Below are 18,636 nucleotides of genomic sequence, written 5' to 3' on the forward strand. Positions count from 1 at the left end.
GGATTGTCAGAGCAAATGGCAGCCACCTCTCTGATGACTGTACAAAATAGAATGGCCCGAGACATGCTTCTGGCTGAGAAGGGTGGAGTGTGTCACATGTTTGGAGATCACTGTTGTACCTTTATTCCCAATAACACAGCCCCGGATGGCTCAGTCACTAGGGCGCTTGCTGGTCTCCGCACTCTGTCTGAAGAGATGACGGAACATTCTGGAGTATACAGCCCATTCAATAGCTGGGTGGATCGAATGTTTGGTAAATGGAAGGCTGTCTTTCTGTCTATACTAACCACTATCATAATGGTTATTGCTTTGCTTGTGCTCTGTGGGTGTTGTTGCATTCCATGCATCCGCTCCCTCTCAATACGTTTGATTTCTACTGCTATTGAAGGTAAATTAGATGCTCCTCCCCCTTATCAGTTGCCCTTGATTGCATCTGAGACTCAGGCTTTGCTACTCTCCGATGCTCCAATTATTGAACTAGATCTCCAATGTTTGTGAAGAAGATTCTTTATAAATTGACCTCATGTTTGATGAGGTCAAAAGGGGGAGTTATTAGAATAATAGGCCTCTTTCTACTTATAATCAAAGTGTTTACTGCAATAATGTATTATTGAATAAAGGTTTGATCACCAAATACAAAGGAATGATTAGATATCCATTGTATGAATGATGTTTGTTCGCATTTATATTATATCAGTTATTATATCATGTTTTACTCTAAGTGTTTTAATCTAATTGTTTGTCGTCTGTCTCCAAACCCCCCAATGATGATGGTCTATCCTCTCCGTCTTCTGCCTGCTCCACTTACAGACGACGTGTCCTCAAACAGGCCGTTTGATGATGAATAGATAGATGAATAAAAAGGTAGAAGAAGCAGGGAAAGCAGCGCTCTGTGTGTGTGTGTGTGTGTGTGTGTGTGTGTGTGTGTGTGTGTGTGTGCACGTCTGACTGTGTGTATGTGAAGCTCCATAATGTGAATTCACAGACTCGGACGTCACAGGATCAATCTGATGGTATGAAGACGTGGTGGAGGCTGAGCGTGGTTACTGCTCGCAGTTTGAAAACGTGTGAGAGACAAAAACATGGTGGATCTTCGGCTGGGAGGAAGAGTTCAGAGAGCGATAAGGCGCTCAGCTGCTTCTTACTCTGACTAGACTGAGAGCGGTGTCACCTCAAGGTCAGGTTAAAGATCTGAAGGTGACACTGTCAGCTTCTTGATTAGAGTCAAACACACACACACTTCACTGTTCCCCCCCGCTGCTCCTCTGACCCCGCCTCTCTCTCTTTGTTACTAAAGCAGAGGGACGACTCTGTCCCTCCTGCACACTCAGACTGAAGGTGAACTGTTAGAATATGGCAGGTTGAATCAGCGGTCTGAGCAGGGCGTCACGTGAGGAAGCACAGAGCTCTGAGACGACTTCCTGTGACCACGTGGCATCAGTGAACGCACCGAGGCGTCCTGTCACATCCCTCCATCACTCCCCAAATCCCTCAGTCCCAACCTCATCACTCACTTCTAACCTCATTGGTTGCTTCCTTTTCCACTGAGGGCGCCTCCTCTCCTGCAGCACACACACACACACACACACACTCTCATGACTTCCCTGTGTGTTGACATGTACAGAGCTGGGTGTGATCTTTGGCTGCTGCTGTCCCCGAGGCGTTTATCCTCTGTGTGAGACTGTTATTGTTGGAGGGACACAGAAGCTGAGGCCCCCTCCAGAGTCTGTTATTCCTGCTGTGAGACCCTGTGCAGGAGGAGCTGTCAGCCTCCTCATCCCTCCTGCCTGCATGACCACCATGAGGTCCAGGGTCTACAACTCTGCCCCCCCTCCCCACCTGACATCCCAAACATCGACTCTCACATCTCTAAACCCACCTGTTCAAACAAGCCTCCTGTTTTTAATGGAGTTAAACCTGTTCATTATTGATTTATGTTCTCACACTGTCCTCAGCTTGTCTTTGGCTCTAGTGTCCGATGATTAGAGGCTCATCCCTCCTGTCCTTCAACCAGAAGAAGAAGCAGATTCATGTGTGCTGAGAAGAAGAGGAAAGGCTGCAGTGTTTCCTCAGAGGTCACTGTTTTAATATTCAGAATGATCGATGGATTTATAAAACGGAGCGTTTCCATCAGAACAGAAGGAGTAAAGCAGCGTGGGCCTGGGAGAGCAGCATTTAAATCAGGATGTAGCATTACAGATCCAGGAGGACCAGTGCTGCCAGACTGGAGGCTCTGGTGTGAAGACCAGACCAGACCAGACCTGAGTGCAGGTGGGGGATGAGGTCTGAGAGGGACTGGGGGGACGAGGTTTTGGATGTGGTGTGAGACTTCACTGGGAGCCGTGAAGGTGGATGAGGGTGCTGGACTTCTGCTCATCCTGGAGTCTGTCTCTGTGTGGTACCCTGAACCAGACCCGGCCTGAGACTGATCCTGCATCAGGGTGTGTGAGTCTGGAGATGTTTGTTTTTGTGATGGTAGAAAAACAGCCAGGAAGTGAGTTCAGGAGGGCGGGTGGAGCAGCCATCAGCATGGAGGATAACTCCAGCCTTTTAGAGGATTCATCTTCAGAGAGTTCAAAGCTGCTGCAGGTGAAATGTTCTGATGTTCTGTTTGGACTCCAGAGAAAGGAAGAATTAAATCTGCAGGTTGTGTCCAACAAAGCAACGCTCTCCCCCCGATGACTTCACTTCCTGTGGTTGCAGCTTTCAGCCCTTTTCAGACAGAATGATGGCGGCTCCAGTAAACGCCTTTGGTTTCACGCTGTTTGTGATTAATGGAACATCAAGAGCCGATCTGAGCTCAGCGTGATTTGTTCCTGAGGACACGAGTCTACCCGGGACACACACATCATTAATGAACGAGGGGAGTGTGTGTGTGTGTGTGTGTGTGAAGCTGTCTCTGAGAGGGACAGGAGAGCGTCCCTCCTTTGAGTCGTGTTTTTACACAGAACAAATCTCAGCTTGTTGTTCCTCGTGGTTCAGATGCTGCAGGAGAGATTGTGTCTGTTGAAACAAGCGAAGAGGAAGCAACCTTTTCCTGAAGCTGGATATTACAAATGTTGTGTTGTAAGGAAGTGGTTTTGGTAAATACTCTGTTTGACTTCCTTGCTCATCTAAAGCTACGACATGCAGCTGGTTAGCGTAGCATAGCACAAATAGTGTGTAAATAAAGTTGGTGTGAAGGTGAAACATGTTCAGCACAGTGAGAGGGAGGGAAAGTCTCCCACATGTTCATTTCATGTAAAGACGCTTTAACAAGCTCCTGGCAGCAGGAACTTCAACTGCTCCATCAGTGGAGGTCTGAGGGAGTCAAACGAGCCTGGAACTAAACTGACTCAAGTCTTATTGTGTGTCTTTGTTTTCACTGCAGAGCCGGGTGGGGGGGCAGGATGGAGTGCTCCTGGAAGACGCTGCTGCTGCTGGTCTGTGCGTCTCTGGGGGTGCAGTACACCGCCATCCGCACCCTGAGGGACTCCCTGTCTGGACCCTGTGAGGGAGCGTCCCACTGCAGCTCCACGCCACACAGAGGTACGCTCCAACAGCCAATCAGCACTGAGGATTCATACAAACTGTGTGTTGAAGAGTCAAAGCAGACTGAAGCTTCAGTAAAGGACAGACGAGAGGAAAGACAAAGACCTGCAAACTGTCTCAAGTATAAAAACCACCATATGCACAAGTTTACCTGCAGTTATTGAAATAAGTGAAAATAAGAAATGTCCAAATATTGGCTGCTTAGGAGCTCATATTGTTTATAACAGAAGATAAACTTTATTGATCCTGCCAGGGGAAATTCAATGAACATTGAGTTTCACACACACACACACACACACAGCTCAGAAGCGCTAGCTTGCTATCAGACCGATTTCCAGATTTGGTCGGTGCTGGGACTTGAACCGGTGACCTTCTGGTTCCCAAATTCGTCCTGAGCTGCTGCTGCTGCCACCTCATCACTGGTCTCACATCAGAGCACAGAGTCTGCATGGATATCATGTCAACAAGATCAAAGTGGACACAAAATAAGTTGGACATGGAAGCAGTTTGGAGAAAGACGTGTCATCAAAGGTGAAAGTGAAGCAACAGACAGACTCCCACAGCTCATTAAATCCTCCCTCAAGAAGAACAGGACGGAGAAATGACACATCCCTGATTCTCTAATTGATCTCCTTTAATGTGCTCATCAACTCCTGGTCAGCAGTGATGTATTTAGAGATGGGCTGCTTCCTGTAACCACATGACTGACTGGTGCATCTTGACTCTCTGAGCTGTTGAAGCTTCATCAGCTTGATGTGTTGACGTTCTCCTGGGTGGAAGTCCAGACGAGAACAGATTCAGCTCTCTGAAATGAAACAACTCATTTAGTCTTGATGCTTGTGCTGTTCTCTTGCAGACTCCAGGTGGAGACCGTTGTGTGATGACGGTTGGATGCAGGCGGCGTCGCCACGGAAACACATCCTGCTGTTTGCCACGACCCGCAGCAGCTCGTCCTTCACGGGGCAGCTGCTCAACCAGCACCCGGAGGTGTTCTACGTGTTTGAGCCTCTCTTCCACGTGCAGCAGGCCTTCGCCAACTCCAGCAGCAGCCGCCCGCACCGCCGGCCGGACCGCCGGGCGCTCCTGGGAGCGTACAGGGACCTCCTCCTCAACCTCTACGCCTGCGACCTTCACTTCATGGAGAGCTACATCCGCCCTTAGCCGCAGGACCACGTCACCAGCGCCTTGTTCCGTCGAAGCTCCAGCCACGCCCTCTGTGCCCCTCCCGCGTGCTCGGAGGGAGGCGGGGGCGTGGCCTCAGACCTGCCCGATGAAAGCTGGTGTCCGAAGAAGTGCGGCGCTCTGAACCTGACTTTAGCGTCCCTGTCGTCCCTGTCGAGGGGAAACGTGGCCATAAAGACGGTGCGTGTCCCTGAGGTTGGCGACCTGCGCACCCTGACCGAAGACCCTCGCCTGGACCTGAAGATCATCCACCTGGTGAGAGACCCCCGAGCCGTCCTGGCCTCCCGCATCATGGCCTTTCCAGATCAGTTCCGTGCTTGGAAGATATGGAACTCCACGGGACAACAGCCCCGTCACGTGGACCTGTCCCAGATCAGCAGCACCTGTAAGGACATGTCAGCCTCCGCAGAGACCGGCCTGCAGAGACCGGCGTGGCTGCAGGGACGCTACATGCTGGTGCGATACGAGGACCTGGCGTTTGACCCGGAGGAGAAGGCGGCTGAGATCTACAGGTTCGTGGGGCTGGAGATGGGGGAGCGAGTGCGTCTGTGGATTTCAAAGAACACCAACAGTCATGTGTCTGCTCCCTCCCAGTGGAATTACAGATACTCCACCAGCAGAGACTCCAGAGCCGCCGCCCAGAGCTGGAGGCTTGGACTCAGCTTGGACATGGTGAGGACGGTGCAGCGACTGTGCAACCACACGCTCACTCTGCTCGGGTACAAACCGGTTCAGTCTACAGCTCAGCTCAGAATCCTGTCGCACAGATTAATCCAACACCTGAGCTTTGACACCCACACATGAGCCTTTCTCATGTATGCACATGCACGCCTTGAGCTGCCGTTTCCCCTCCTCTCACCACTAATCACACTCACACAAGAGGACGGGGACACATCTCCTCAGCTTCTTTCAGGACTCAGAAAGAAGATGTTGGTTCAGAGTCACCATTTCCAAAGTCAAAAACACTTGTAATGGCGGCTTGCTTCACTTTGAGGTGGACAGGCTGCAGGAGTTTGCTCTCATGAAAAACAATGTGCTCAGTGTTCAGGACTAACACACATGTAAAGACACCAACCAGCCAGGCTCAGACTGAATGTGGATTCTGAAAAGACAAACAGCCAATCAGAGTTTGTGGTTTCAGGTTGGGGGGCGGGGCGTTCCTGTGGACACGCCCCTGCTCACAGGTGTCCCTCACAGCGTGAGCGAGGTGAGCTGAACAGAAGCACTGAGGGGAGTTTACAGGAGTTGTGTGCAGCTTTGGAACAGGACTGTTTCTCTCCTCTCTGTCGTCGTGCTGATGGGATGAACGTTATTTCACTTGTTTCATCAGAGTCGTTTCATTTCACTCCTTCTTCACTGTTTTTATCAAAGACATGAAAAGAGCTTTCATCCTAACTCTCTGTACTTCTCAGAGCGGGCCACCCAAACTCGCCTTCTTTTATTGCATTGAGGTACTGTTTGAAAGTGTGATCTTTTCCCTGACTTGCACTGAAACAACAGGAAATCAGAATGTGTTGTTTTAGACTGTGACATGGAGTCGAGCTTGCTCGGATCAGTGAGCGTCTTTTAAAGCTGTGTGCACTTTGTCTCTGTTTTCTCTGCTTCAAGGAGTGCATCTATAATGGATCTGAACACTGGATGAAGGAGCAGTTATTGGTTTATTGGGACACATCACATCTCTGTAATGGGATCAACAACAACCTCAGATGGTAACGTGTGTGAATCCACCGCTGCCTATAACAAATATATTCTCTAAGATAGGAGCGCTGGAGCTGCATATTCTTCTGTTAGTCTGATTGAAATGAGAGAACCATGTGCCAGCTGAAACACTTTCCTTTCAGACGGCAAAGAATCAAATGAAACTATAAAAAGAAATATATTGTGCTTTTAGTGTTAATAATTCAGAATTATAACTACAGTGGCTGGGAAGTCAAAAATAATAAAAACTTACAAAGCTGGAGAGAGATTTAGATTTTTATAAAACAAATGTACAAGTGGCAGAACACCTTCAAGAAACAAATTTACAAATAAATAAAATCTTGTCAGACACGAGACGCACCGAGCATCAACCTCCAATGCTGAAGTGCAAAATCCTGCAGTTCCTTGAGTGTCCACTAGGGTCAAATGACAAACAGAATTTGAATTCTAAAATGATTTAGCACATTTTTAACATCTACTGAATATGAGAGATTTATTTATATTAAAATTCTCCTTCTGTTGCCTCACACCTGCTGAAATCAGCACCTCACTATGTGGTCGAAGGCACAGAACACTGAGGTGCAGGAAGGCTAATACATCTAATACGATCAGGTTACACTCCGACAGGCCGACATGGTCACAACACTGTTTGCTCTCATTCACACACCTGGCTGTGATCACCTGTAGTCTTGGCTTTCAGCACATTAACTTAAAGCTCCACATAGTGTTCAGGAGAGGAATTACACACTTACACAAAGGAAGACAGAGAGACAACAACTAAAGAGGGTTTAGTGGTTGTCATGGTGATGGTGTTATAAAGGTGGGATAAGTTGGAGGTGACCCGGCCAGGGCTGAATGTGAATCTGGCTCCAGCAGAGTCATCGGGCTGCACATGATGCAGCTAAGCTTGGCTGCTGTTTGGAGAAAGCTTTCAATATTTGTCCAGCAGGTGGCGCTGCTGCTTTAAAATGAGCTAAGTCTCAAACACATCATACTTTCAAATCCAATCGATGGGGATGATCTCAAAATCTGAAACTTTATGTAAAGATAATTATCATATTGATATCAAACAGCTGTGACATAGATCACAGGTTAGTGTTCATCTTTACGTAATTTAATTTTCAGAGAGGAATCTCCTTCAGGAGTTTACATTTCTGTAGGATCTCCTTCACACACCTTCATCTTCTTCTATTATTTATTCACAGATTAAAAAGAATTACAATTCCATTAATCCAAAGTCTGTGACCTGGTGACCAGCTGCCTGAAGAACCACAACATGTTTTAGTTCCTCCATTTCCCTCATACTAAGCAATATTTATATTTCTGCTACAGTTTAGTTCATATTGTGTGATATTTACATTTTATATTTCAGCAATATCTATCCATAGTTTACTATGCTGCTACCTGTAAATAACTTTACTATACAGAGCCCATTTTACCTTAATTAGAGTTACTTTTTTATATTCCTCTTCTGTGATTTCTTTTTAGCTGTGTGCACTTTAAGATGAAGCCAAATTATGTATTGACAATAGAGACACTCTATTCTATTATTTTCTGGTAATAGAAACACAAACCTCTAATCACTGAACACATGAACACAATGAGACTAAAGGCTAGGCTATAGAAAGCATTGAAGATGGTGATACTGTTGTTATGTAGGACTGTATGTATGTATGTAAGACTCCTGCTTCTTCATTAATCTCTATATAAACCTGCAAACATCTTTGTAATCGACTCAAACTGACAGATGTCTCCTCTTTGTCACTTTGTTGTGAAATTAATAAAAACTCTGGAGAAGTTGTTTTTATTCCGACGCTGACTGTTGGTCTTGAACTCATCAACACAAACAAGACGTGTCCTGCGCATGCGCCGCACCTTTTGACGCAGCCGTTACCTTTTGAATCCAGAAGAATCGACAGAAATCAAGAAGGAAGAAAGAAAACAACGTTACATTTTTCTGTGAGAGAATACAGGGAGACTGATGTGTGAGTAAGCTGGGGTTTGTTTTAATCTAAAGTAAATTCAGTTTAAGTCCAAAACCGGAGTTAAGACTGTTCCTAGCTAGCAGCAACCAGACCAGTGTTTGAGTTTAACACAGTGACCTCCTATCAGCTCTCTTTCAGTCAAGTGTGTGCAGTGCATGTGTGCTAGTCAACAGCTACTGGAAACAGAAGATATAATATACTTATTGGATGTATCTTTAATGGACAAACTGTAAAAACAGACTCGCTGACTGGAAGACAGCCCTTATCACGGTCACACTTCAAACCTAAACACCGACATCTTCAGAAAAGATGACTGAGTTAAATAACTGCATTCCTGTCTGTCCACTAACTCACCTGCCTTTCTGCACACTCTTGACCTGTTCACTCATTACACATAACCACATGAAAACGGTTACTGAGGACAATGTGCTGCTGAGATTGTATTTTCTCCGACGCTCATAAACGCCTCGTTCGAGACGATATTTGGCGGTAAGCGCGAGCGCTTTTTGTCTTCATCCACATAAATATACTGATAAGTGATGGTTGGCAAAAAGAAGGAAAAATGACACAAGAACTGAATATTTTCAAACTTTTCAGCAAGACAAGGACAGGAGAAACGCGTGAGTACACTGAGATTTTATTATATTAATATTTATGAACGTTTAAACTTTAAAGGACGGGTATTAAGTGGAGCTAGCAGGATGAGACACAGCTAATGTTAGCATTAACCAACTGAAATATTGTAAGGATCGATATTTATCCTCTTAATAATTAAACTATTGCCAGTGATCGCTGATTAAAATGTGATTACATATACTTTAAATATTGAAATGTTTATGAAATGAATCAATAATCAAACATGCTGCTGTTTGTCTCTGAAAACAGTCTCAGACAGTTTGCTGGTTTCTCAGTGTAAATAAAATATTTAAAAACTCTGATTTATGTTGGATGTAATTCACTTTTATATGTTAGTCTTTCTAAACCTGTTAACATCTGGTTTAATGTTTCTGTACAGAAGAGTTCTCTTACTGTGCAGCTGTTTGTCCTCACCATAGACTGTAAGGTCCCTACACACCAAACTGTCACTGGGATTTAATGAGCCTTATTGTTGCCATAGAAACAAGTTATCAAAACCAATAGTAAAGCAGCTGAGGGCAGAAGTTATCAGCCATTTGATTTGAGGTTTGGTGTATATGTGCTTTCACCACGATTATTATAGTGTACCCGATCGAGTCGTAAATATCGAGCTGCTTCCAACGAAAAACTCACAAGAGCCAATGAGAGCAAGCGAGCTGACCGCTAAGCCACTAAATGTTGCATACTTTGACAGCTCACCATAGATTTAGGTTTCCTGCCGCGAAACAGCTTTTTGCACGGCCTATTTAAAAAAAAAACACGGCCTTGAAATTATTGCACGGCTTGACCGAGGCCGTGCAAATATCAACATTTAATAGACGTGCTTACTACACGGGTTTCTATACGGTGCACTAAATATCTGATTAGGCTACATTCTATTTCAGGCAAAGAATATGTTTGCCGAATACCGGTACTGAAAAGCTTAAGCCTGATCCCATTTGCGTTTCTACAGCCACCTGTGGCCTATTTGGTAGACGGCGTGTCAGCCGGATATCGATAGTCGCTATGTAAATAGCGTCATATGATAGCAGCTAACCGTTAACAGCTAGCAGCTAGCTAATAAATTCAACAAAGGAGAAAAAGGTTACACAAACAACACCAACGCTGGAGACATCCAGCTGCTCATCCACTCTATCACTGTCATGTGACTCTTTATTACAAGAACTCAATCCAGCTTTGTTTCATAGAAGGCTGTGTGCTGCGAGTTTAAACATGGCAGAGTTTTGTTTACCAACGTAACACAGGAAGTGACGATTCTTTCACCCAATCAACGAACTGCAGCGTTTAGCTTGAGCCGGCTCTACCTGGCCATCAAACCCACATCGGCCGCCGCACAGTTCGTTGTCTATGGGAAAACACCGCCCTCCTCAGGCACTTCACCAAAACGACAGGTAAGAAAAATAAGCCGTATTTACGACCCATAATTAGAACATGAACTGTAGGATTTTAGCGCAATTCTCTTGTGTTTGTGTGTCGGCCTGTGGGCAAGAACATGATAGCCAGAAGACAGCCTATAATGTTGCATCACCATACCTATTGAAATTGATCTCTGCGCCTCATTCGCTGGTTGTTGACGCAACGTCATTGGCGATTGACAAAGGGCGCCAATATGCAACATTTGTCAACAAAAGAGAAAAGACGATGGATCGAGGTCCATCTTAGAATTTGTGAAGGTAATAGAACATAAGCCATGTTTCCATTATAGTTTTGCGTATTTCTATTGTAATGGAAACGCAGCTATAGGCTACACGGTTAAATATCATGCAAGAACATGTGCCTACGGTAAGCTGGCTAGCTATCTGTGGTGCATACCTTTAGCAAGCCTATAGCCTATTGATGGCTACTCGGTGCAGCTCCGTGAAACAATCACTTAATTTTACGTGTTTCCACCATATTCCTAGAAACATCTAGGTCTTGCTGTCCACAAAAGCTAATAAGCAAAGCCACCATCAAAGCTAAAAAAAAATATAATTTCAGCTTAGAAATGTTCGCCTTGTTTGTTAGAACTCGACAGCCGCCACACAACGTCGCTCTGTTCAGCGCTGTAGTGTGGAGGCTGCCGGCCGTAGTGTGTGGTTGAAGGAGTAGCCTAGCCCGACAGCAAAGAGCATTTAGGCTTATTTTCCAAGTTAGCCTTAAAACTTGCAGCACTATATATGATATGCTTTCTAGGCATTTTAATTTGTTTTTATTATTATTATTTCAGAGGACAGTAGAGACTGTGCCTGACTCGCAGCCCGGGCCATCATCATTGCAGCCTGGGCCATCTAGGCCTACATCAACATCATCTGTCACCATCATAAATAAGACAAGTGTGAACACCACCACTACTGCCTTGAGAATAGATCATGATAGGTGAAGTTTGTTCAGGGATGGCCTCAGGATGACCAATTCAAAGACTGGTTGTGGCACGATACGCTTACCAATAAGATGTACTGCCTTTACTGCAGGGAGGCGGGCCTTCGTGGGGTCTGGGCTGAAACTGGCACTGACAACTTCAAGTAGGGCCATGTTTCTCACATAGGCTATGTAATAGAAACACAAATAATAATGCTTTTTATGATAATGATACTCTTAAATTATTTTTTAATTGTTATGGCCTCACCCCATTCATTACTATTATGTAGAGCTGCAGCTATCGAATATATGGGGAGTTCCACCTTTGCAGATCAGAGGAGATATTCCCGGTCATCTTTGGTGGGGCCAGGAAGGCCAACAGGAATATTTACAAAGGTACTGAAAGGCTGGGTGTTATGAGGTCATGTGTATTATCAGACACATCAAATGTAATAACCAAAACCAGTCCTGAGTCCCAACCTTATTATGGTGACATTTATTTGCCCCTCCATTTGCAGCAACTAATGTTTGAGTGGGAACACAAAAATATGTGGCTAACTATATGTATATTATTATGATTTCTAGCCCAAACAACTTAATTAGTGAATAATTAATTACGTAACAAAGTTGTGTGATATTGTGATTTCTGAAATACTTATACTTTCAAGTACCTTTCTCTTTCTGTCATTTCAGAAATGTACAAACTGATGCTCCTGGCCCTGCTGACAATTCCATCAAATAATGAATCAGAATGGAGCTTCTCTGTGCAGAACCGTGTGAAGTCCAGAGCAAGGTGCCGCCTCTCAATTGAGCGTTTGGACCAATTGATGCGTATTGCATATGGGCGCATTCCACTAGAGCAATTTCCCTTTGAGGAGGCACTGGCCATTTATAGGGAACAACCACACAGGTGGTATTGAAAAAAGTTGAAAAAAATTGTTTTACACTTGCTCACAGTACATTGAACATGCTGACAGCTGATTGACTTATCAAGGTCTATGGATCTATTATTACTGGACGATGCATGTAATATTATAAATGTATTTGTTTGTTTTTTTAAAGAAAGTGCAGATAGAAGCAGTGGGCCAACAAAGGAGTTAGACAACATGAACCAAGTGAGTTGCAGTCAGATAATGAAGGGGTGTGTCAGGGCCGGGGCTGTACAGTAAATCAACATTATCAAGCTTTGGAAAACTAAAATGTGTAACAATGCATCTTATTGAAAAGAATGCACCATTTAGAGACTTATTCAGTTTTCTTCAAAACCACCTGTGTGCTAGGTAGCACTTAACCTCCGCTCCGCTGTGCCGCGCTGTGACACTGGAAAAAAATTGCACCCCCTGTTTTGTTTTTTTGCACCCTGTTTTCCCATTTCTGCCTAAATCACTGCAGCTCACAAACATGGCAGCGAATAAACACAACTGAACCAGGGTCCGAAATGAACACCCGCCAAGCGCCAAATGCGGGTAGATTTTCCATTTGGCGAGTAGATTTCAGAGGGCTATGCGCCACATGGCAGGTAGATTTTTTTACCCATAAGTGATTCAAACTATGCTTCTGTGAGGCCTGTATTATGTCAGGCATGTTCTCGGACACTAGGCACCCCCCTCACATATTTAAATATCACATCACATATATCACATATATATTACAAAGGCACGAAGTACGAAGTGTAACATACAGGCACTTCTGGGGCCACTCAGGGCAACACAGGGGTCTTTGATGCCCTGGTTAGCTCATTCGACCCAGATGTCCAAGAGTGGACAGCCACGCTGAGTTGATGTGCTTGTGTCTCTGTGTTTCAGAGCGAATTAAAAGAATCATAAAAGGGGGCGCCAATAGCGCAGCGGCAGCGTGCGCGCGCGTACCATGTTGCGAGGCTTTGCTCCTCGCGCGGGCGGCCCGGGTTCGCGTCCGGCCTGTGGCCTCTTTCCCGCATGTCTCTCCCCACTCTCTCCCCCCTTCCGACTCTATCCACTGTCCTCTGACTCTTTCAAAAAAGGCCAAAAATAAATCTTTAAAAAAAAAGAATCATAAAAAGCCCATGCTGCACGCTTGGTCATTTGTGTACAAGTGTGCAACACTACGCCAATGTATTATTCTGTGATGGATTTAAGTGTTTAGGCTGTAATATTGTAATGTATATTTAAAAAATAAAGGCAAACAAACAATTGTTTCATTGCTCAGTTTCCTAATCTAATAAAAGTATTGAATCTGTGACTTAAATCTGTGATTCGACAGAACATAGTGCCTTCTCATACAAATGTTCTGTAACAGATGTGTATGTGAAACAGAAACAACTAAACCCTGAACCAGGTGGTCTTCTCAGCCAGGATTTCATCCACACTCTATTTTTCCATTTTTTGTTTTTCAGGGCAAAACAGAGCGCACGCCAGGACGGCTGTTCTGAACTCACAGTGAATAGAGCGAGTTTCTGTGACATCAGGAATCAGTGCTGTGAAATCGTGACAACAAACGTTGAGTGTGTGGTCTCCCGAGTCTTGCCGAGTCGTCTAGTGGGTGCGTTCAGAGGTTTCTAAGATTAGAAAAGGGTGGAAAATGTGTTTTATGTCTGTGCTCTCCTACATTTCTACATCATGTAAGATTATAAAATCATCTAGTGTGTGGCCAGCTTTAGTCTTTACTGGTCTGAAAACAATAACTATTGTTGAAGATGATCCCAGCTCACTTTGTTTTAGTTTACTGACTGACTGTCTAAATACAGTCAGCTTGGATTCATGTTTTTTACTTTGATTCCAGCAGAGGGAGACATTCATCAAGAAACCTGAACAAACTAAAGTCATCAGCGTTTCAGTTCCAGGAAATAAACAGAAGAGGGGGAGGAGAAACTCTGAGCTGATTCCAAGAAAACATGCAGTCAAAATGAAAGTGAAAGTGTTCAGTCAGTCAGAGCACAGGCTCCATTTTAAATCAACAGGAGGACAAACACGTCTGACACGGGGTGAGTTTAATTTAACATTATTCTGACTTTACTGTTCTAACCTCAGGTTCATGCTTAGTAATAATTTAAACTGATCAGAGACAGAACAGGATCAGCTCTGTGAACGTGGAGTACTTCCTCTTTTCTCAGCTTTTAGTCAACAAGTAAGGTCAAGTAAAAGTTGTGTAGCTAAAAATCTGAATCGTTCTGAATCAGACTTGTTTGTCAGGACTCCTGCGGTCGACGCTCTCAGTCTGTGTTGCTGGTTTTCTCTCAGATTAAATAAAGTCCAGAGGACGTCAGTGCTTATGTTCCACATTCATGTTAGATAATCTCCACCTCCTCAATGTAGTTATGATAAATAATGGATCTTAATAAAATGTTATCAGTAACTAACGTCTCAATAAAACATCTATTTGACCAAAGGTGGTTTTATGACATGATTTGATCCTTACAGGCATCACAGACTTTGTTTTATATCCTTCTAGAAATAAAACTGTTGGTCCATAATTCATAACTGTTAAATATTAACATACTGCTTTAACCCTTAGATGCCCCTTTAAAATACTTACGTTTTGCACCCTTCACACTAAAAAGTGTAAATAAAAACTCAAGCTATAAAATGTTTATAAATTATAATTTTTTTTGTTTGTTTTTTTATAATGTCATGAATCTGCATCAGTCCTAATCATACATATCAAATTTATTTAGTTTTTTAACCCTTAAATTGCCATGTTTTTGTCATGATGCAACCCTATTTTATGGTCTAAAATACAATATAAATGGTATTTTCAATATACTTCATGACAACTTGATTATTACAGCCTGGTATATGTGAAAGATTAGCAACACAATTTATTTATATGCATTATTATTTTTTGTTCCGTGTCAAATACTCACACTATGTAACCTTAACCCTTACCATATTTGGTAAAAATGACATCATCAGGAAGGGACTCCCTCAGAGCACACACTTAAAGCCCCATGCTTCAAATTAAGGGGAGAAATGAGAAGATGCATGTTTTATACTTTATATTCAAGCAGGATCAAAAACAGTGATTATTATATAATAATCTATAATCATTATTAAAATAGTGATTATAGAACACTCAAAAATGCACAACCTTGAATAAATCAACAATATGCACGAATAAAGGATAAAATATGCAAGAAATATAAAGTCAAAAACACTAAAAAGTGCAAAGGTGCGATCGAGGGTTAATGTTTGAAGTTTAAAATTCTAAACCTCGATATTATCAGACACACAGGAAGGATAAATGTTTGAGCTAAATGTATATCAAACCCTAAAAGCAGACCAGGGTCAAATACCAAGCAGGGAGTCAGATCAGAAGGACAAATCAGGTTCAGATCAAAACAAAGTGCAGTGATGTGTTTGATCAGGTACTAAGGCAGACAGGAAGAGAGGCAGAGTCACATAAAGGTTCACATTAGGGGGCGCTAGTAGCCAAGTGGTTGGTGTCATTTCCTGCTCTCTCTCTCTACCTGATTTATGAATCTGTCTCTACTATTAAATCATTGATAAAAGGACCACAGTAGGTATTAAAATATGGAGGCTTAACCATCTCTATTTAACATAACCTTCCTGTTTGTGTCTTACCTGTATGTCTTCCTTGTCCTCAGGTCGATGTACCATGAACGTCATGGATTGTCCTGAGCAAACTGGAGATCAGAAGATGAACGATGGAGGAGACAAAGAGAAGGACAGAACAGAGTCTCCTCTGTCCAGCTGTCTCTCTATGAAGAGTGACTGGTCTAAAGGTTTTCCTCCAAACTTCAGTAATGAACCTGGACCCTCAGATCAGAAGATGAGTGATGGAGGAGACAAAGAGGAGGACACAGCAGAGTCTCCTCTGTCCAGCTGTCTCTCTATGAAGAGTGACTTGTCTAAAGATGATCCTCCAAACTTCAGTAATGAACCAGGACCCTCAGATCAGAAGTAAGAAAACTTCTTTAAATCCCCAAAATGTCAAACTACAGAAATGTGCTTGTTATTAAGAACAAGAGTTGAAACAATAGAATAATTTAATAGACATTTGATGCATGTTTGTGAAACAGTGATTTTATTTACACCACTGACTTGAGTCAAGAAAATATTGTATCACTTCCCAAGAGACTCAACAGCATTATCAATGAACTCAAACATGTTAATTTTCAGGTTTTGTGCAGAACCAGGTTTGAATCCCCATCAATGGTTTTAATCTTATCTTATCTTTTTTAGTCAAAATCTTCTTTTTTTTAGTTGAAAATCAAACATGGTGTACATGAAACGCAGTGCTGTTCAGTCAATGAAAAATAAAGGAAGTTAGCGCAGTCAACAGCCACACCTGCCAAGGCAGAAAGAAAGCACACGTACAAAAACAGAGCTATTGACTGCACCTAGTCAGTAAGTAAAGCATGGACCTACAGCAGCAGTCTGTGTTACTGTACTTATTTTAGGTAATGGGAAAAACAAACAGCAAACCTGCAAACACAACAAAACAAAACATATATCCCTTATAAAACAATCCCTACCCCGTCGCTGCCAGTGTTGCCACAAGAAGAAATAAAATCCCCAGTCACATTACAGATCTAATTATGCATCTGAAAGAGCTAAATAACCAAGCTGCATCTGGATCAAGGCTTTTAAAAGTTCCTTACAGAGTTCAAGAAAGGTCCCCAAATTTCATCAAAATGAGCATTTGAATGTTGGAGTGAAAATCTAATTTTCTCGAGCTTTAAGCAATGCAAAACGTCTGTTAGCCATCGTGCATGCGTGGGCGGGGCAGCGTCCCTCCACCTGAGCAGCACGGCGCGCCTGGCCAGAAGAGAAACAAAGGATAAGGTCTGCTGTTTCTGTGTCGATAACTGTAACACTCCATCAGTGACTCCAAACAGAGCAGCAAGAGGATTGGGTTTCAGTTTAATATTTATCATCTTTGAAATAGTATAAAATACCTCTGTCCAAAACTTGTTAAGACTAAGGCAAAGCCAGTACAAATGAATAAGTGATGCTTCAGTACTCTTGCATTTGTCACAGTATGGGTCAATGTCAGGATAAATACGAGATAGTTTAACTTTAGAGAGATGAGCTCTGTGTACCACTTTGAACTGGATGAGGCAGTGGCGAGCACATAGAGACGATGAGTTAATGCGCTTAAGTATAGAGCCCCAAGTGTCTTCTGTTAAAGACAGACCCAAGTCTTCCTCCCATGATCTTTTAAGTTTGTCTGTAGTGTCCAACTTTAGGTCTGCCACCATGTTATAGAGGACTGAAATTAGTCTTTTCCTAGAGGGGTTCAGGGACAGGACCGAGTCAACAAAGGATGTTTCTGAAATTAGTCTTTTCCTAGAGGGGTTCAGGGACAGGACCGAGTCAACAAAGGATGTTTCTGAGGACGAGGGTGTAGCAGTCAGGGTGCAGAGGCAACCTGCTGCACAGCAGAGGGAAAAGGGGCGTGTCATTGAAGGGAAAGAAATTAGGAGTGATTGCACCTGGGAAAGGTGTGAGAGTGGAAAGAGGAAAAAAGGGGCGTGTCATTGGAGGGAAGAAGATTTTGGAGTGATTGCACCTGGGAGAAGTGGGAAACAAAAGGAGACAGACAGTGGAGAAGAGAGGAGAAAGGTGAAAAGGAGGTAAAGCCCTTTAGGCCAGGATGTTTACCCTGCCATAGTGTTAGAACAAAATGTGTATAAGTTATCATGAAGTGTCATTGTGCAAGGCCGTTGTAAACAAAGTGTCTCTCAGTGCTGAAAAAGTACATCCTGTACTTTTTCACTCAGGTTGGTTTACAGAAATTATCACATCAACATCAAATTATCACATTATGCAACAAAGGAAAACTGCAAGTGTGCATCATCGCAGTGTGCGTCATCAACAGTGGTGCCGGCTTCTGATAAAGGATGCTGAAGATACCCAAGAACACGGCAGCAGCTTATTCTCATATATGTTCTTATAACAAACATCGTGTGCAGATATGAGTGATCGCGCCTGCTTTTTCCCCCTCCCTTATTGCTCACTCTTATCTTATGTAAATTAGGGCGTCTTTCTTCAATAAAAAGAATGGACGAACAGCAGATCAGCAGAGTAGTTTGGAGATTGTAAAACTCTGCGGTCTCCAGCTGCTCTCCTTGCAAGTATTTTAACCTGAATTCTGATGTCTGTCTGTTTGTTCTCAGAATCTATTTGCAGATGCAGCACAACCTAGACTAACATGGAGGTAAAGCTGCGGAGTGTCAGTTTTGGACCTGACACATAGATACAATGAAATAATTGAATCAAGCCTGATAAAAAACGCACTAGGGACAAAGATCGGTAAAGCCTGAAAT

General features: G+C 43.4%; 1 pseudogene across 1 annotated transcript; it reads left to right on the forward strand.

Moving 5' to 3' along the window:
• The first annotated feature begins 3,368 nt into the window (after positions 1 to 3,368).
• Positions 3,369 to 5,517, forward strand: LOC306825812 (carbohydrate sulfotransferase 1-like; annotated as a pseudogene). The gene is made up of 2 exons: positions 3,369 to 3,528; positions 4,388 to 5,517. The product of its transcript is annotated as a carbohydrate sulfotransferase 1-like (transcript).
• The last annotated feature ends 13,119 nt before the right edge of the window (positions 5,518 to 18,636 follow it).

The sequence above is a fragment of the Symphodus melops genome, assembly GCF_947650265.1.
Source record: "Symphodus melops genome assembly, chromosome: 6".
Lineage (NCBI taxonomy): Eukaryota > Metazoa > Chordata > Actinopteri > Labriformes > Labridae > Symphodus > Symphodus melops.